The 20,988-nt window shown below is 43.1% G+C and overlaps 1 protein-coding gene across 1 annotated transcript in view; it reads left to right on the top strand.

The window, feature by feature from the left end:
* Nucleotides 87-20,988, top strand: part of RAB30 (RAB30, member RAS oncogene family) — a 103,831-nt gene continuing 82,929 nt past the window's right edge. Inside the window, exon 1 of the mRNA XM_005699478.3 lies at nucleotides 87-319. The gene's annotated coding sequence lies outside the window, so the exon portion shown is untranslated. The remainder of the gene's footprint in view (nucleotides 320-20,988) is intronic.

A 20,988-nucleotide genomic window follows, 5' to 3' on the forward strand; every position in this document is an offset into this window, starting at 1 on the left:
TCCACCGGGCCTTGAGGGAACTACAATTCCCAGAACACACAGCTCCTGAGCATGGCTATTGGGGCCTTTTGGACAGTGGGATGATGTCATTGCAAAAACCCCACTGCATTCATTGTGCTACGATCTATCCACCCCCCTGCTGCTGCTAGGCTTGCGATTGCCGCTCGCTCCAGCTGAGCTAAGCGTAGCAGCAGCACCAGGGCAAGGACTGACTTCAGCCCTTGGACTTAGGACATCGCAATACCCTCCATTGCTTGCGTGACTCATTCGCACATCCTTTCTGTTTATGCCTGGGGTGGGGAGAAAAATCCCAAACCAGGTGAGTTGAAGTGATTTATTCAAATGATTCTACCAAGTTATTCCTCCCGCTTAGTTCTCAAGGCTTTCTTTTGGGAAGATGGGGGCGGGAGGATTGGGAAGGTTGCTCGCAAGCGCTGCTAAGCGAAAAGCTCTCTGCAATTTGGGTCACTGCAAAGAGCAACTCCAGCAGCCTTCCCCCGCCAGAGGACGGATGCTTGCCAATTCCCTAGTCGCAACTCCCCTCAACCTTTTTGAAGACTGGGAGAGGGAGCTGGGTTGGGGAGGATGTTGGGAAGTGCTCTTGGAAAATATCAGAGGAAGGCAGTGGTGGGAGACTGCAGTCCTGTCACATACGGCCCGAATGCTGAGATTTGAGTGGGAAGGGGTGATGCGTGGGGAGAAATGGAGACAGTGATTTCATGTGGTCGCACTACTTTGGAACATTTCGTGTCACTTGGGCCAGCACACACTATTCATTTTTAAGATGAGCGTGCTTCTGAGTAGGTTAAGTTTTGTGGGGCTTTATTTTGTGTGTGTGTGTGTCTATGTCGTTTGTTTCGCCTTTTCTGCCGATTTGAGGTGACAGTGTCCTTTAATGGTGCACTCCGTGCCAGTCAGAAACATTTCACGTGTCTGGGCAAGGTTCTCTGAGGCTGCTGGAAGCAACATTTTCGTTGAGTGTTTTTCCTCTCCCAAGTGCAAGGTTTCAGGATTGTTTGGAAGTGGAGCCGACAGATTTGTACTTGTGCGAATGTTTTAAATTATATAGCAATAGGCTTCTTGCCACTGACAGTGGTACCGTAATGAGCTGTCCTTTCCTGAGGCAGTCACCAGTCGCAAATAACGGTTTGGAGAATGGATCATTAGGGTTCATTTTTAACGCATTAGGGAAAGGAAAAGTTAGAAGCGCTGTTAACCTTCCTTTGCCATTACTGAAAGGTACGGCATGGAAGAGTGATCCTGGACTTGGAAACCGAAAAGCATGTAGAGCTTTTTTGGCTTTTGGTTTTGTTTTTTAAAGCAAACTGACACATCTAACAGGACAGAGAGCATTTTGACCCATGTGATACTAGCTCTGTTCTTGTAAGAGTTACTAGGATGATTAGTACAATAAATATGTCATTTTGGAATAAACAGCTGGCTGACTCCAGAACAGATGGGGCCAGTCTTAGCTGAGAGATCTACAACCTTTGAAATGAATGGACCTGGGGTCAACCACACCCCCTCTTGGAATGTCAAAAGGAGAAATGCCAGAGTGTTTTATGCTTAACTCCAAAATGCCAAACCTTTTCGGAGCCAAGTCAGCCTCTGGGGGAAAGTCATTACTGGTTATCTTCTGCTGCTGAACCAATTTTGTTCATTTTTAATTCAGACCCTTAGGTCTCCAAAGTTGCAGCAGAGCGATGCTTCATTACATGCCGCTTGTTACTGGATGCAAAGGGCAGTCCATTGTATGGGCTTTGTAGTAGAGTGATTTATTGGAATGCAACGAGCAGCTTGGGGATTTGGGGAAAGATGGTCTGCCTGGCTGTGCTTCTCTCTGTGTCCCTCTGTTGCTTATTGTCTGCTTTCCTGAGCACCCCTTCCACGCCGTCTTCCTTTCCACACCCCTCTGTGTCTCTTGAAGTTCTTCCAGTTTCTCTCCCTGTCCCTCAATTTGCAATTCTCATTTTTCCCTCTGTGTTTCAAAATCTCCCGATCACCAGTATATCACATCTCTCTCTCTAAGAGTCCTTCCTGGCTCTTGATACCCTTCCATCCCTTCTCTGCCTCACCCAGAACATCCAGGGTAGTTGAGACTTCAAATATTTATTCTACTGAGTCCTCATTGAAGAGGCTTTGCCTTTTCTTCTTCTTGCAGTTGGTGCTTGGTCGGATGAATGGCAATGAACCTAACCCCTTGGCCTGGTTTGTGGCTTCTGTCACGGATATAATTTGACCCCCGCAGCCTGAGGACAGTGAACTGTTCCAGTTGAGCTCATGATACTTTTCCTTTCATCGTACCTGTTTTAAGAGCTGCCGGTGCATTAGCAAGTTCTGCTTTTTGTGTGTTTTTTAAAAAATATAATGCAATTTCTTTCTTTTTTTTTTGGCTGTGCTGGGTCTTCGTTGCTGCAAGGGCTTTTCCCTAGTTGTGGCGAGCCAGGGCTACTCTTGGTGGCGGTGCCCGGGCCTCTCATTGCAGCGGCTTCGCTTGTTGCAGAGTGCGGGCTTCAGTAGGTGCGCTCCGCACACAGGGTTAGTTGCTCCTCGGCACGTGGTATCTTCCCGGACTGGGGATTGAACCCGTGTCTCCTGCATTGGCAGGAGGATTGTTTACCACTGAGCCACCAGTGAAGCCCCTGGCAAGGTTTTTAAATGCTCTACACAAAATGTTCTCCTAATTCTCAAAGAATCAGTAGACTTTGAGGGGCTTCTTCCTAATTCATTCCTCCCCTGCCCTTCCCTGTGGCAGTTCAGTCTTTTCTACTCCCTTCCTGTTGATTGCTGAGGAGCTGGTCCAGGTGACCACACTGCCCATATGGTTTTTTTTTTTTGAAGATGCTTGGAGCAGTGACAGCTTTTCTTCCTGTCATTTCTTCTCTTCTTTGGATGAAAGAAGTCTGTTGTTTTAGACCCACCGCTCCATTAAGGCAAAGGAGGCGATAGCGGTTGTTTGTGTAGTAAGATGCTCCTCTAGGCAGGAAAAGTCTAACTGCTGCCCATCCAGAGGCAACTAGTATGACAGGCAGATTCAGAAGCTCTCACTCACCACCTGAGACCTCTCACTCACCATCTTTTCATTCCTAATTTTCTTCTTCTAAGTTGCTCCCTCTTCTACCCAGGCTTTTTAGTGTTTTAGGGAGGAGAAATGAGCTGAATGGGAGGTTAGTTTTGGCCCCATTTCTGCTATCTCTGTGACCTTGAATAACTCTGCATTTCTTTCTCCCTTTGTTTATATCCTTTGCAAAGGGCTAAGGATCCTTGCCCCTTTATTTAAGGATCCTTGCTCCTTGGCCTGGTGATATGGCCCCAGCCTGACCTTCTGACAACAGATATTGAGAGCAGCTAGATCTTCCCTGTAGCTCAGTTGGTAAAGAATCTGCCTGCAGTGCAGGAGACCTGGGTTCAATTCTTGGGTTGGGAAGATCCCCTGTAGAAGAAAATGGCAACCCACTCCAGTATTCTTGCCTGGAGAATCCCATGGACAGAAGAGCCTGGCAGGCTATAGGTTATGGGGTCGCAAGAGTTGGACATGACTTAATGACTAAACCACCACCACCACTGTGGTCTAAGGACTGTGTGTGTGTGTGTGCACGCACGCGTGTGCAGGCTCAGTCGTTCCGCCCTGTCTGGCTCTTTGCAACCCCGTGGACTGTAACCCGCCAGGCTCCGTGAAAAGAGATGCTTCCACCACCATCAGGTAATTTATGTTCTGATAGGGGAGATAATCATTGGAGAAGCAATTGCAAGTGTGATGAATTCTCCTGCCAAAGTGGGATGTACAGCAAGATTAGGAGAGGAGTGACTAACTTGGTGTGCTTCCCTTGTCTGGAGGAATCAGGTAGGGCTTCCCGTAAGAAGTGACATTTCAAGAGACTTGGAGAGTGAGAGGAAGTAATTTAGGATGGCAACAGGAGGTGCCAAGATGAGGACAAGGGGTTTCTAACACGGAAACTATATGTTCAAAGTACAAAGGAAATAGATGACTATAAGAATTTAAAAGTTAGTTAGTTATGGGGGTTAGACAGTTTATGGGCATGAAGCAAGGAGAGAGAGACCAGAATGAAGAAGAATGAAGCTGGATAGGTGGACAGAGTCTAGAGAGTGGGCAGTTTTCTGAGTCACTGGTGAATTTGGTCTTTATCCTAAGTGAAGGATTTTAATTAGCTAGATGAATTCCGTATGCAGGTAGGATGATAGTAAAAACATCACCTTGGCTGTTACGTTGGAGAAGAGACTGGAGAGAATTAGGTAAAGTGAACACAAGATGAGGTGGAAAGTCATTTTTGTAGTCTTCCTGTGGGATGGTGGTGGCCTTAGATCTACGGTGGTGGCTGGGGGCTTGGAGAGAAGGGAAGAGATTGCGAGACACTAAATTTGAACACTACAGTTGATACAGTTGTGGCTAGATTGGGTGTGGGGATAGAGGAAAGATGGAGTTAAGATGACTTCAGTTTTCCTTAGGCTACTTGATATATCACTTCCAAGAGAAAGAGGTCATTGGATGGGGACCAGATTTTTATTTGTTTTTTCAAGGAGGAGGGCCTTTGGACATACTGAGTTTGAGGTTCCATGAAGACATCTAAGATCTCTAGCTCACTTCGTCTGTGTGTAGAATGCATCATGGTGGAACAGAAGAGACCTCTGGTGAGGCTTTTTATGACTAGCAACTTCTTATTTATGATTTTAGACACATCATATTGTTTTTGCGAGCTTTAGTTTCCTCATCTGTAAAATATATTTATTCCACTAATTTATACTGATTCCTGGCAGCTGTATGCGCACTGTGTTAGGAATACAGCATTGAATAAGACAGTGTTTGCTTTGGAAAAATTCATGTAGGTGAGGGAGAGGAATATCAACAAATAACCACACACAGGGAGGTTTGTTGGCAGTGCTAGGAGAGGACAGTCCCAAGGGAAGTTTTCATACTTCTTTGGGAGCTGAGTGGGGGGGAGAAGGGGGTGACCTGTGGTAGGTGACCTGTGACCTGAGACTTGGAGGCAAGAAACAACTCTCCACACTGAGTTACTATGCATCTAGTAGACTGTCTTGCACAAACTGGGGACTCACTGAATGTTTGTCGATTGAGTATATCAAGGCAGGAAATATCAACACATCCGAAGAGGGCAATTAGTAATGCAAATGTAAAATGTAAAACGCTTTTAACAAATGCATTGACAGGAGGAGACCTGAGGCTGAGGAGACCTTTGAGATGTTTTGTGGATGACTTTCAGGGAAAATTCAGAATTATTTCAGACCTGGTTTCTTTGGGGGCTGAATTTCCTTCATTCCAGTTAATTTCTCAAAAATAATTTTGATTCTGTAGAATGCCATAAATAATGGGTTTCAGACTTTTATAGGTAAGTGAAAATACAAAAAATTAAGATAAAATTGGGTGAGATTTTGCCAAGAGTTATTCTTCTATAGTTAAAGATGTTTTTAAAAATATGTCCTCCTTTACTTTATCTCATGAAATAAAGTGTATTTAATACCAAAGCTTGTGGAAAGACCATCATTTTAAAATTAGAAATATATTTAGAAATTATATTTTATATAGAAATCTAATTAAAATTAGAAATATATTGTGAAAAATTCTCTACATTGTCTTTTTTTTTTTTTCGTTTTGTTGCAGAATAGTAAAAAAAACAAGCCAAATACCAGAATGTTATAATAATTTATGGAGCCATTGCCCTATTTTCTTGGCTATGGTGGAAAGGTGGCCCATCTCCAAATAAGGTTTCCAAGTGTGGAAGAATTTTATGTGGCCCACAGATAATTTATTTTCAGTTTCTTCTCCATAGGAATTCAACTCTTGAAAGCTAGCTAGGCCTCCTCAAGATTAGTCTAAGGTAGGGCTTCTTAACTTGTCCCTGGAAGGTCCTCAGGGAGACCATGAACCCCAGAGATCATATGTTGACGTGTGTGCGGGGGTTTGTGTGTGAGAATGAGTCCACGTGTGCAAGTGTACATTTTTTCTATCACTACATATGTGTCACTGGACAAGCAACTTAACCTCTTTGAACTGCTGCTTCTTTGCAAGATTGTTGTGAAGTTTAAATGAGATAATATATATTTTTTTAAATGTCTGGTACTATGTCTGGAATAGCCGGTGTTCATTGAGGCTGTTTTTGGTATTATTTACTATTTTGAATATCTGATTTATTGACCGATGGCTCTCCTGGTACCCACAGTGACATAATGAAGAGGAAGATATCTCAGTGTAACTAGACAACCGAATGCAATGGCAAGCACACACCCATTGCCAAGGTAGAATTCTTGCCACAAATGTTTAACCTCAATCTAATCATGAGGAAATAATCAGGCAAATTCAGATTGTGGGGCGTACTGTAGAACAGCTGGACTGTGATCTTCAAAAGTGTCAACGTCATCACAGAGAAATGAAGCAAAAGAAAACAAAATGTAGGGGACTAATCTAGATTAAAAAAGACTAAAGACCTACGGCGGGCTTCCCTGGTGGCTCAGAGGCAAAGAAGCTGTCTACCAGTGTAGGAGACATGGGTTCGATCCCTGGTTCGGGAAGATCCCGTGGACAAGGAAATGGCAGCCCCCTCCAGTATTCTTGCCTGGAAAATCCCATGGACAGAGGAACCTGGTGGGCTACAAGGCCATGGGGTCACAAAGAGTTGGACATAACTTAGTGACGGAGCAAGCATGAACAAAGAGCTATGACAACCAAATGCCACATGCAACCCTTGATTGGATACTGGATTTAAAAAAGAAAAAGCTATAAAGGACATTGAGGGGATAGTTGGGGAAATTTGAATGGGAGCTGCATGGGAGATAGTCAGTAACAAGGTTAGTTTTCTTGGATATGGTAATGATTCTCTCTGCTTAGCCTGTCATGTGGTGAATATTATCGTTCAAGTCAGTTGCCCATTCCTGAATGTCATCTTTAGGAATGTCACAGCAAATCTAGATGACATCAAGGCTTGCTTCAGAAGATAGTGACTGTTTTGGTCACTGCATGTATTTAATCAGCCTATAGGCTGGAGTACTGTTTGTTGGCAGATATTGTAGGTGATCTTTTCTGTCCTTTCTGACCACGATTCTGTCATTCCCTAAAGAGTGCAGACTCTGCAGCTGGCACTGTTTATTTCTAGAGGTAATGATGCAGGTGGCTGTTTCCTGAGTGAAAAAGAGAGATAGTAAGGAAATAACTCAGGAGTGGAGCATTTGACTGCAAAGAGGAAAGGATATGAAAGAGAACATAAACGTATATCTTAAATTAGTTTTTTGACTCTAGACATAAGAGAAATCAAAATCCATTACAGAAATGTCTAATGAATTACAAAGGGAAAGTTCTCTTAATTCCACCTCACATAGTCAACTGTTGCGAGTTTGATGTGTATTGCTGTCATTTTTGGGGCCTCCCTGGTAGCTCTAACGGTAAAGAATCCACCTGCAATGAAAGAGACGCAGGTTTGTTCCCTGGGTTGGGAAGATCCTGCAGAGAAGGGAAGGCAACCCACTCCAATATTCTTGCCTGGAGAATCCCATGGAGAGAGGAGCCTGGTGGGGAAGAGTTGGACGCAGCTGAGTGACTAAGCACGCACACACACGCTGTCATTTTCCCTCACATGTATGCTAATGACATCATTATAATACGTATTCTACTTGTTCTCTGTCACTTAATATATTTTGGGCATTTGCCCCACGTATTTGCATGTTCCTCTAACTTACCCTTTACAGTGGCTGCCAGACATTGCTGCAGTGAGCATTTGAGCATGCATCCTTTTGTAATAAACTTGTGGGAATATTTCTGCAGGATTCATTTCTAAGGTAGAAATGCTGGGGCAAAGGGCATAGATATTTTTCATTTAAACTGCCCCCCAATTTAAATTCTTATCACAATCTTTGATGTGTCATTTTTATATACTTTTGCCAAGTCCATTTAGCCACTTAGACTAAGGGGAAGGAAGTTGTAATGGTTTTTGTGATCACTGTAAAGGTTGATACATTGATAACATGGAAACCTCTGGAAGAGAGAAATAAAATATATTATCCCAGACTGCAACAAAGCATGATGTTTAAAAAGTGAATAGGAACAGTAACACAGTCACGAGTCTTCCCCCAGAAAATTTTGCAGGGAAATTTTATTTTTAAGTTAAGGTTAACTTCACTAAAATGCAGACACCGTCAACCTTGAATTGAAAATCATCTCTTCTGCTCACTTCCTCTCCATCTCCGTTACACAGCCACACAAGAAAGGGGAATTTAAGCTCTGCTGTTTTTATATCTGAAGCTGGTGGCTAAAAGGCCTGATTTTTCATCTTTTTGAATAGCCAGAGGAGCAATCCCAAGGCAGATTTTTGGCATTTTTTTTGTAGAAAAGGCCTGAGTTTAGGAGTGGCCATCAGTGACTCACTGTCCTACAGAGACCCTGGGATCTCTGAGCTGTGAGGTATTTCCATTCTTTTAACCAGTTATTTTCGTTCTTCTGTGGCTGGGTTGGGCAAACAGAAATTTGAGTTGTGTGCTCAGTGGGTAATTTATTTTTTGAAACCTCAGTTTATTCATCTCTAAAGTAAGGATTACTTTGAGGCTCAGATGAGATAATCTGTGTAGTAGGACTTTTGATAATTTTGTTGTTCAGTCACTGAGTCGTGTCAGACTCTTTACAACCCCATGGACTGCAGTATGCCAGGCCTCCCTGTCCTTCGCTATCTTCCAGAGTTTGCTCAAACTCATGTCACATAAATTGGCAAATTTATGTGCACATAAATATGTGCTTTTGTTAAGGTGCTGCAGTCTCTGGCTGGGCCAGCTCATGTTAATCGTTCCTCTAATTCCAGTGGCATTTGTAGCCACAAAGACTTTCTTTAGGTATTCTATCTCATAATGTTACTATTACTTCTTCATCCAATATTTGGAGCATAAGCTAAATGCAAATTCCTGTGCTGGGTGTTCTGATAGGGAAACAAAGGTGGAGCCCTCCTGGAGCTTTCCTTCTCTGCTTTTATTCTAGGAGATTAATCTTTTACTAAGTCTTCAATAACGTATGCTTTACAGCGGTGTACTGTGTATGCTATCTTATTCTCTCAAATTAGCTTGTAGATTCCAGCTCCATTTTTCCATGTAAATGAGGAAATAATTTTTCAGTGAGGTTAAGTAACGGTTCTGTTTTGTTTTTTAAAAGGTTACCGAACTTTAAAAAATTCACAGATGTAGGTCCCAAGTAGTTATTCTGGAACCAAAACCTTACTGAATCTCCAGGTGTTTCCTGTTTTTGTCTTGTCATCTGATCAGAAGTGTAAGCTTTCTGAAGGCAGCACTGTCTGCCTGGTGGCATTTACTCTGATTTGATTTGTGCTGGTGGTGCTAGTGGTAAAGAACCTTACTGCTAATGCAGGAGACATGAGATTTGGGTTCAATCCCTGGGCCAGGAAAATCTGCTGGAGGAGAACACGGCATCCCACTCCAGTATTCTTGCCAGGAGAATCCTATGGACAGAGGAGCCTGTTGGGCTTCAGTCCATAGAGTCACAAAGAGTCAGACATGACTGAAGTGACTTAGCCCAGCACATAGCATGGTTAGAGGGCAGGAGCTTTCTGTAGATCTGTTAAGTTGGTAGAAGCCATGATGGGAACTCTTATAGGACCTAATGGATGTCAGGTGATTTCCATATTTTGTTTGATTTCCTCCCTCCCAACTTATTTTGAACAATTTCAAACATAGAGAAACCGCAAAAATATTACAGCAAAAACTCCTATACCCTTCGTCTAGATTTATTTGCTTTCCCATCCTGATTGTGTGCATGCACACACACACACACACACTGACACACACATTGATTTTTATTTTTCAAAATCATTTGAAAGTAAGTTGCAGACACCACAACACTTTTTCTCTAAGCGCTGAAGCGTGTATGTCTAAAGACCAAGGACAGTCTCCCCTGTAACCACAATATCGTTACACTGGAACAATAATATTTTTCAGATTTCCCCAGTTGTTCCGATGATATTTATAACCTTTTAGGGGAAGAAGGATGCAGAATTTAATCAAAGATTGCTTATACAGTGTAGTTGTGTCTCTTGAATTTCCTTTAATGTGGCTAAGTTCCCCTGCCTTTTTTTTTTTTTTTTGGTCTTTCATAACATTGACAGTTTGAAAGTTCTAAGCTGCTTTGTAGACAGTAGTTTGGATTTGTCTGCTGGTTTTGTCCTTCTTACACTTAGGTTAAACATTCGCGATAAGAATTCCCCATAGGTGATGCTGTAGCCTTCCCCTTGCACCACATCAGGGTGACACATGGCAGTTTGTCCCGACACTGGTGATGGGAAGTTTGTATTTTCAATGTGGTGGCCTTGCCAGATCTCTACATTGTAAAGGAACCCTTTTCTCTTTCTAATTAATAACGTTGCCTTTGGGGTGATACTTTGAGATTGTTTCAATCTCCTGTTCCTCAACACCTTTTATCTCTCTGGTTTAAACATCTGTTGATAATCCTGGCCTAGATCAATTAACATCTATAAAAGGATGATTTTCTGTTTCTTTTTTAAAACTTTTTATTTTGTATTGGAGTATAACCAATTAACAATGTGATAGATTCAGGTGAACAGCGAAGGGACTCAGCCACACATATACGTGTATCCATTCTCCCCCAAACTCCCCTCCTGTCTAGACTGCCACATAGGACTGAGCAGAGTTCCCTGGGCTATGCAATAAGTAAAAGGATGATTTTCTAATTTTCTCTTTTGTTCTGTATTTGTTTTCCAGCATTTTTCTGATAGATTAGCTTTCAACTCCCCTATTTATTTATTTTTAGTATCACTTGGATTCCTGGATTCTTCCCCCATGTGTTATAATCCATTTCCAACCTTCTGCCTCCCCTGCTCCCATATTTATGCTTTTTGATACAAAAATTGTCCCAAATTTGGCCAGTGGGAGCCTATTGAGCCCTAAAAGCAACCTGATAAAGAAGGTGGGATTTTGCCTACTTTATGAAGTGATGAAATTAAAGCTCAGAAGATAAAAGAAACCTTCCCAGTCATGGAGCTAATAGCTAGTCAGCAAAAGAGATTGTGCCTTCTCTAGTAGCTCAGATGGTAAAGCATCCACCTGCAATGCAGAAGACCTGGCTTCAGTCTCTGGGTGGGGAAGATTCCTTGGAGAAGGAAATGGCAACCCACTCCAGTGTTCTTGCCTGGGAAATCCTATGGAGAGAGGAGCCCGGTGGGCTACAGTCCATGGGGTCACAAAGAGTTGAACACGACTGAACGACTAACATGCACATGGACAAAAGAAGCTGTAAGCAGACCCAGTTCCAACTAACTCTGAAGAGGTCCCGCTGTTGATGCTGTCTCCCTTCAGTCCAGAAGCAGAATGTTACCTGATGAAACCAAGTTAAGAAGAAAGCACAAGCATTGCGTCACCATTGCTAATAGCAAACTATTGGAGACCACCTAAGTGTGCATCAGTGGGAAGCTGGTTAAATAAATGGGTATGTTCACAGAAGGGAAAGCTATTAAACTACCAACAAGAATTAGGGTTTCTCTAAGTGCTGATATGCAAAGATCTCCAAGGATATTTTAAGTGAAACAAAGATGGTTCCTCCACACCCCTCAAAAAGAAGGCTGATGCAGAAGAGTGCATATTTTGTGAAAGAAGTAAGGGGTTAAGCAAATACATTTGAATTTGCACAAAGGAATCTGGGAAGGATATAAAATAACAAAATGGTTACTGATACCAGCGCAGTAGCAGTGGGGTATGTGCGTGTGTGTATGTGGTGAGATTTCTTAAAATTTACTCTTTTATATGATGCTGGCTTTTAAATGACTTTGTTGAGATAAAATTCGCATGAACTGTATGTATTCAGTCGTTTGATTTAGGATGTTCACAGAGTCATGCAGTCATCACCAAAATTAATACTTAGAGCATAGTGGTATTGTGAGGGTTAAATAAGGCTCTGTGTTTCAAGTCTCAGTCTGGTGCCCTTTACCTGGTGGGCCTCGAAGTCCTGGCTGGGGAAGGCATTCAGTAGCCCTTAGCTGTTATTTGGGAGACAAATTAAAATTGACCTGTGGCATATGGGGGGCTTCCCAGGTGGCCCTAGTGGTAAAGAACGTGCCTTCTAATGTAGGAAACATGAGACTCGGATTCGATCCCTGGATTGGGAAGATCTCCTGGAGGAGGGCCTGGAGAATCCTACAGAAGGAGGAGCCTGGTGGGCTGCAGTCCAGAGAGACGCAAAGAGTCCGACACAGCTGAGCGACTAACCACTAGCATTTGAAAAACTTTCTCTTACCTTCTCTGTTTCTTCCCTTTCCTCTCCTCCACCACACAACCAAGTTTCTGATTTTTGTCTCAGAGAGTCATTTAAATTAGCCATGAGGAATGTTAATTGTTTCAGCAGACAAAAAGAAACTCCAATAAGTTTTCCTTCTAAGACTTAAGAACTCTACTTTCTAAGAGCTAACTTTGGAAGGAATGTTTCTGGTCTGGAAAATTTGGAGAGCAACCGCAAAAGGAATTCATGTCCAGGAGGAACTAGGAGTAGGGCGAGGAGCTCAGTTTCCTTTGAGACAGATTGAAATTAATATGTCTGTCTGAAATAGTCATAAAGATCTATTTCTTTCATCAATTTGCTAAAAAGTTCAAACTTGAATGATCAAATTCAAGACAGACTTAGCCAAGGCACCAAAAAAACACAAACAAACAAACAAACAAAACCCTCAAGTCATCCTGATTAAAAAATGTGAGATCTTTGACAGGCTGCTTTGCTCAGTGAGGTGGTCCTCAGTACAACGTTTACGTCTGTCCCTTTGAAGTGGCAAAATTTCCAACATCCAGACCTGTAGCAGAATAGCTCAAGATTTCGGTAGAGTGATACCAAACCGAATTCATTGTTTCTGCTTGGACTGTTACCTGTAATGACTTGTTTGCTTTCAGAATCCTGCATACTCTGCCTTTAAAATTATCATGGCCAGAAAACTAAATGGCCTGTTTGTATGTGCAGTAAGTTACTTTTATTACATAACTTTATAATCATAATACTGGCATACATTTTTTTTTAAGTTTATGGTGTGCCAAGTGCGGGGCCAACTGCTTTACATAAGTTATAATATTTAATTGTGGCAAAAACCACATAAGGAACTGAAACTCTGAGAGCTTAAGCAACACGCCTAAGATCATATAAGTAGGAAGAGGCAGATCCAAGATCAGAAATCAAGACTGTCTTATTGCAAAGCCTGTGTTTCTCTGCTGTGTAATACTGCCATTTGCAAATTCTTGCCTGGGAAATCCCATGGAAAGAGGAGCCTGCAGGGCTACAGTGCATGGGGTCGCAGAGTTGGACATGACTTAGCCACTAAAGAACTGTCTTATTTACTTGATAGGTATTTATTAAGTGCCATCACGTGTCAGGCACCTTGAGAACTATAGAGATGACTGAGACTCATCCATTGTCTTTGGGAAGTTTACATTTAAGTAGAGGAGGTAAGACAGATAAACCTCTATACACTCATGTTCATATCAGCATTATTCATGATAGCTAAGAAGTAGAAGCAGCTCAAGCCCCCATCAACAGATGAATGGATAAGCAAAATGTAGTATGTACATGCAGTGGAACATTGAATAAGTATTCCATGTATTCAGCCTTGAATGTATTTCAAAGCTAATAGCCTTTGAAGGAAATGCTGAACACATGCTACAACATGGATGAACCTTGAGGACATTTTGCTAAGCGATATAAATCAGACAGAAATGGACAAATATTGTATAATTCCATTTAAATGAGGTACCTAGAGTAATCAAACTCAGAGAGACAGAAGGTAGAATGCTTGCCAGGGGCTGGAGGAGGAAGCAATAGGGGGAGTTGTTGTTAATGAGTATAGGATTCTGGTTTCACAAGATAAAAAAGTTCTGGCAATTGGCTGCACAACAATGTGAATGTACTCAACACTGCTGAATTGTACACTTAAAAATGGTTAAGGTGGGGGACTTCTTGGTGGTTCAGCGGTTAAGACTCTGAGCTTCCATGGCAAGGGGCACAGGTTCGATCCCTTGTGGCAGAGCTAATATCCCACATGCTGTGTGGCACAGCCAAAAGGTGGTAAATTTCACATTGTGTGTATTTTACCACAATTGAAAAAGCCAAACGGATGCACCCCTCTGCTATATTAATCAGTGAGAGAGGAAAGACTAAGGACATCATAGGAATCAGAGACAGCTTTTTAGACAAGGTGTAACTAGCTGGGTGACAGAAGATGGGTAATTTGTGGGGCAGATTTGTGAAGCAAGGGCAACCAAGGTGAAAGGAACAGTGAACAACATTATAGAGGCCACTTGGCTTTAAGGTCTAATTCCAGCAAGAAACAAATTCCAAGTACATAGCTGTGTAATTATGGGTGATCCAGCCACCTTGTATGCAGGCAGAGATTTAAATACAAAGTCTAAACCAGGTTCTTGTGGTATGGTGGACAGGGACTCATTCATGATTCATTCAGTAAACGTTTGTTTGGCACTTAATGCTGGTTCTCTGCATGGCACTTCATGTGTGTTGGCAGGTTTTATACCCCCAATAACTCTGGAGTTATTCGTAGCCCCAATTAACAGATGCAGCCATTGTGACTCAGAGAGATAAAGTAATTTATCCAAAATCACATGACAGATAGGTAGCTGAAGACTTCACCCGGGAAGCCACCAGGCTACACTGACTTCCCTTGGGAGTGAGTGAGAAGTGATATCTGTCTCTGAACTCACAGTCAAAATGGCATGTGACTGCCGCCACTTGTCATCTTCTTGCTGATTTTGAGGCCACGTGGGCTGAATCTTCTTACACCTCTGAGCCTCAGTTTCCTTATCTGTAAGATGAAGACCTTGGATTAGACCAGACGATGTCTAAAGTTTCTCCCAGATCTCTGTTGTTGTTGTTTAGTCACTCGATCGTGTGCCACTATTTGCAACTATTGGACTGCAACACGCCAGGCTTCCCTGCCCTTCACCATCTCCCAGAGTTTGCTCAAACTCATGTCCATTGAGTTGGTGATGCTATTCAACCATCTAGAAACCCTATTTATTTATTTATCCATCTGATACACCTCCAATATTAATTCAATGTCTATTACACACCAGGTACTGTTGTTGGTAGGTACTGGTAACTGAGATATGGCAGAACATTGTTCTTGCCTGAAAGGAGATTGTAGGGTAGTGATGAAAGCATAAAATAGACAGCTATTGTGTAGTATAGTCAAAGCACTGGTAGAGGGATATATGAAGGACGGGAATACAGAGGATGGGTATGACCCTGACTTGGATAATAGCATGTCAAGAGGAAATGGTCCCAAAGACCCGGAAGATAATGAAGAACTGCACAAGAAACTCATCCGTGCTCTTGTTCCTATGTTCATAGGCACACTACATATTGATTGAACTCTATAAAGCTTTGGTGAACTCAGAACTCTTCGTTTTAAGCCTGGTGGAACGTTAGTTGAACTTGACTATTGTTAAGTTTTTAGGTGCAGCTATGTGCCAAATATCCATAAGGTTTGGATTCTCTTTCGAGTTGGAGAAAAGACGATAAGGTTGCAGGGTTTTTTGTTTGTTTGTTTGCTAAGGGAATTTAGGAAGCATGAAGTAGACTACTAAGAGACCCAGGGGTCTAGACTTATTTGAGATGTTCACAGCCAAAATCACAGATGGTTCTATTTCAAAGAGACTAGCAAAATGGCCAAGATATACATGATTCTCTCAAGACTACTGACTAGTGAATTTCTAAGAATTAAAATGACCAAGTTTTAAAGTTGCAATAATAAGGAATTGAAGTGAGGATTGCGAGGGCTCGCAAAAAGAGCTCACATTTATTGAGTGGCTCCTGTATGTCAGGTGGTATGCCACGCCCTTTACATTTATAATTTTTCTTCATCCCCCTCCAAATCCTGAAAGGTCAGCCTTGTATCCTCTACAGATATTAAAACTGAGGCTCAAAGAGGTTGTGAGTTGTTTAAGGTCACAGCTAACAAGACACTGAGCCGTGGTTCCAGCCCAAGTTTGTTCAGATCAAGGCCATTGCCCCTTCCCTATTCCATATTCATCAAGATCTTGGATTTTCTATCTCTTGGGAAGTGCACCAGAATGAAGGCCCTTCCTCTCATCTTTGTTGCCTGGGAAGTAGTGATATTCAGGAGAGGCCCACTCGTCAAGTTTTCTAACACCCCAAAGGGCAGGTCCTTCAATTTCCCATGTCTTCTTTCCAAGGTGGTGGACTGCCAGCTGCCAGGGATAAATGGCTCTTGTGTGTGTGCTGAGTTGCTAAGTCATGTCCAACTCTTTGCAAGCCTATGGACTGTAGCCGCTAGGGGCCTCTTTCCATGGGATTCTCTGGGCAAGAATACTGGAGTGGGTTGAGCCTGCATCTCTTGTATCTCCTGCATTGGCAAGCAGATTCTTTACCACTAGGCCACCTGATTTTTTTTTTTTTTTTCTCTTTTTTCATCTTTCCCAGGTAATATGTGAGTGTTTGATCTTGGCAATTTGCCTCTCAGAGGTAGCTCATGAACTGTCTAAGGCCAGCTGAGTTTATGTATTTGATCCTCTTTCCCATCCCAGCAAAGGGTAAATTCAGTTCCTTTGCCCCAGATTCTATCTTTAGGATCCTGAGAGAGCTTGTGGCCTGGTTCTCAGAGGCTTCCGACTCTGAGGTTCTGCCAAGATCACACGGAGGCCTTAGCTCTCCTAACCCCGTGCCTTAAGCTCCTTCTTCTCTCAGGGCCTGCCGTTGGGCACAAGCTATGGTGTCTTGTCAGAGAGTATTTTCCCAGCTGAGTTTGGAGGCAGACCAGGCATTTATCCCAGGCCTTGTAACCCCCACCCTCCACTCCCCCCATCCCCTGCCACCCTCCCAACCCCCCCACCCGCCCCCGCCCCGCAAAAGTTCCCACATATGGCTGCACGAAGCAAAGAAAACCACCCTCTAAGTGGGTTGATGGATGTTATGGCATTGGGAAAAGTCTCCTCCAGCTGGGCCCTCTCTGCATTCCATCGTTTGGGGGACACCGAAATGGACAGCGGATGTGGGGTCAGGAAATGGGAGCTCAAGTCTTGGCTCAAACCACAAAGCCTGGGGCTCTGAGCACTTGACCTGTCTGAGCCTGTGTTCTTAGCTGTAAATAAAGAACTGATGACAATCCCAGCTTCCTACTGTCCTTGTGAGAGTCAGATTACTCGATGTGTAGTGCAAAAGTGCTCTGTAACTAGCCCCTAGAATGCATTATAGACGTCAGTGCTTGTTATAAATCTTGGCTCATTGAGAGACATTTCTCGAAAGTGAGCAGGATGCATGCTGTTGTCATCGCTGGCTCCCAGTTCAGGCAGAACTTTTCCTTGCTGATGTAGGCATTCATGGCATCGCTCTTCTGTTTATTTTTGTCGTCTTTTCATTTATAGTCTTATAAATGCTCCCTTAAGCTTTATTGAGTCTTGAATATTTGTTTTTGAAAACTCTAGTCAGCCTTGTACTCTCATACCCAGAGCTCTGAGGTGCAGGGTAGTTATCTGACTTCTCAAAGTTGGCTTGTGGACCCATTTCCCAATAAGTCTGGGGACAACAGGGCTGACTCTGTGTGATAACTGACGTTTATCTTGCTTGCTAGGATTCTAGGTGGGTGTGAACTCATTAGTGTATATACCCTAACGCATGGCTATTACAACTTTATACATGCTTCTGGTAGTAGAAGGAGATTGGAGAGAGGATCTCACTCTAAGTGGCTTATGAGTTTAGAGCTGGAAGCTCTTGGACAGTGGAAAGAGTCTTGTGATTTGCCATTAGTTTGTTGGACTTATTACTCTGTTCTGAGAAATTTTCTGGTGTTCCCTAGACACTTAGGGACTGTTGCTTACCAGTCTATCTTCTTGCCATTTCAATTGATTGTAGTTCATTTCCCAGAACTCTTCAAGTTGTAAAGGAAAGACATCCAGCTCCAACTAGTTTGGGTGAAGAGGGAATGTATGGGAAGAATAGTGGGGTGTTTCATGTAACCAGGGGAGGGATGGATATACCTGGAACCAAGGAAGATTAAAGCAGGTAATTGCCCTAATAATCCCTCCAAATATCAGTGTTTAACACAAATGAAGTTTATTTCTTGTTTATTCACCAGGTCAACATAGTTTTTCCTAGTTAGGCCACTTTCTATAACACACCAGGCTCCTGCCATCTTGTAGTTCCCTTCTCCTCTAGGTATTCCAGAGTGTTCTCCTTTTAATCTGCAGATGGAGAAGCAGCTTGGAGCATCTCATGTGGCAGGTTTTCATGAGCCAGGTCTGAAAGTAGTTTATGTTACTTCTGGCCTCATTCTATCAGTTATTACTCAGTACATGACCCCACCTAATGGTAAAGGAGGCTGAGAAATAAGGCCTAAGAAGAAAAAAGAAATGGGTTTGGTGAGTATGTAGCTAATATGAGCCACACAGGGACTCAAATGATGTCAAGGCTCTGTCTCTTGCCTTTGATTCTCTCCTCCATGGCAGGGAGCATGCCCAGGGATTGCTCCTGAACTCTCAATCTCACTGTGGCTAACACCAGAGACAAACTGACCTCCACTCTCATTAGGTGCCCGCGTGTATGCTCAGTTGCTAAGTTGTGTCCAATTCTTTGTGACACAGTGGACTGTAGCCCACCAGGCTTCTCTGTGCATGGGATTTCCCAGGCAAGAATACCAGAGTGGGTTGCCATTTCCTCCTCCCCCAGGGGATCTTCCCAACTCAGGGATTGAACCCGGGTCTCCTGAATTGGCAGACAGATTCTTTACCACACTCTCATTGGCTCCAAGTAAAAAAATCTTAGAGTAATGATTGACTCACTTTGGATCATGTGACCACCCCTGGACCAATCAGTAGTGGGCAGAAGGACATTTATTGGCCCAGTCCTCTGGGCTGCTTTTAGAGAAGGGGCAACCATTGTGAGAGAAATAGCCACTCCACTTGTACTGTGCTGTTGCTCAGTCGTGTCTGACTCTTTGCGACCGCATGGACTATAGCCCACCAGGCTCCTCTGTCCATGGGGATTCTCCAGGCAAAAGTACTGGAGTGGATTGCCATACCCTCCTCCAGAGGATCTTCCCAACTAAGGGATCAAACCCAGGTCTCCCACATCGCAGGTGGACTCTTTACTGTCTGAGCCACCAGGGAAACCCAAGAATACTGGGGTTGGTAGCCTATCCCTTCTCCAGGGGATCATCTGGACCCAGAAATTGAACCAGGGTCTCCTGCATTGCAGGTGAATTCTTTACCAGCTGAGCTACCAGGGAAGCCCCTAAAAAGCCCAGCCTCTCTTATTGTTTCTACTCTTGTGGAAAATTCAGTGCAATTTTACAGTTGTCTTTCTGACCCTTGTTACTACAGCCACATCAAACAGTTATATTTCACTAAATCTATGACACCATTATTTTTTAAAAATATTTTTTAGTTTTTTTAATTTTGGCTGTGCTGGGTCTTTGTTGCCATGTGTGGGCCTTTCCTAGTTGCAGCACATGGCCTTCTCTAGCTGTGGTACACAGACTTAGTTGCCCCATAGCCTGTGGGATCCTAGTTCCCCGACCCGGGATCAAACCCAAGTCCCCTGCATCGCAAAGCAGATTCTCAACCATTGGACCAGCAGGGATGTCCCAATGCCATTATTTTTAGCATGTAAGACTTTTCTGTGTACCACTGAAGAAGGAAGGAAGAGAAAGTTCCAAATAAACTATAAGACAATGCCAAGTTGCCATCCATTGCAAAATGCATCCTGATTTACAAGCTGCCAGAAGGTAAGAACGGAGAAGGCAATGGCACCCCACTCCAGTACTCTTGCCTGGAAAATCCCATGGACAGAGGAGCCTGGAAGGCTGCAGTCCATGGGGTCGCTGAGGGTCAGACACAACTGAGTGACTTCACTTTCACTTTTCTCTTTTGTGCATTGGAGAAGGAAATGGTAACCCACTCCAGTATTCTTGCCTGGAGAATCCCAGGGATGGGGGAGCCTGGTGGACTGCCGTCTATGGGGTCACACAGAGTTGGACACGACTGAAGTGACTTAGCAGCAGCAGCAGCAGAAGGTAAGAAAACATGTTTTAGGACTGAAGAAAGATAATACTTATTATGCCACAACCAAACTCTATATTTTCATGCTCTAATACCACTGCACTTTTATTTCTTTCATCCATTCATTCAAAAAATATTTATAGGCCAGGTAACAATGAATAAGACAGATTCAGTTTCTGCTCTCTTAATACCTACTGCGTCTCTTGCTTTTCCATCTGGGTGTTGTGAAACACCTGCTAGGCGCTAGGCAGTCTCTTGGGTACTGAGGACTCAAGAAGGAATATGATGGGGTCCTTGTCTTCAAGGGACTTATAGTCTAGGGTAGTGAAGTGTGAGGAGAGTGAACATATGAGTAAATAAGAGGTCATAGGTCCTATTATTAACATCCTTATGGGGTCCAGTGGGTCCACAAAGTAGAGGAAATAATTATTTCTGCTTTAAGGAGTAAGAATGGTTGTACCGTGTTTATAAGATGATTTGTTGTTGTTGTTGTTCAGTCATTAAGTCATGTCCGACTCTTAGTGACCCCATGAGCTGTAGCACACCCACTTTTCCTGTCCTTTACTTTCTCCCTGAATTTTCTCAAACTCATGTCCATTGAGTCGGTGAAGCCATCCAACCACCTCATTCTCTTTCAACCCCTTCTCCTCTTGCCCTCAATCTTTCCCAACATTAGGTTCTTTTCTAATGAGTTGGCTCTTTGCATCAGGTGGCCAAAGTATTGGAGCTTCAGCTTTAGTATCAGTCCTTCCAGTGAATGTCAGGGTTGATTTCCTATAGAATTGGCTGGTTTGATCTCATTGCAGTCCAATGGACTCTAAAGAGTCTTCTCCAACACCACAGTTCAAAAGCATCAATTCTTCAGTGCTCAGCTTTCTTTATAGTCCAAGTTTCACATCCGTACATGACTACTGGAAAGACCATCAGTTCAGTTCAGTTCACTTCAGT

This window comes from Capra hircus, chromosome 29 (assembly GCF_001704415.2).
Source record: "Capra hircus breed San Clemente chromosome 29, ASM170441v1, whole genome shotgun sequence".
Lineage (NCBI taxonomy): Eukaryota > Metazoa > Chordata > Mammalia > Artiodactyla > Bovidae > Capra > Capra hircus.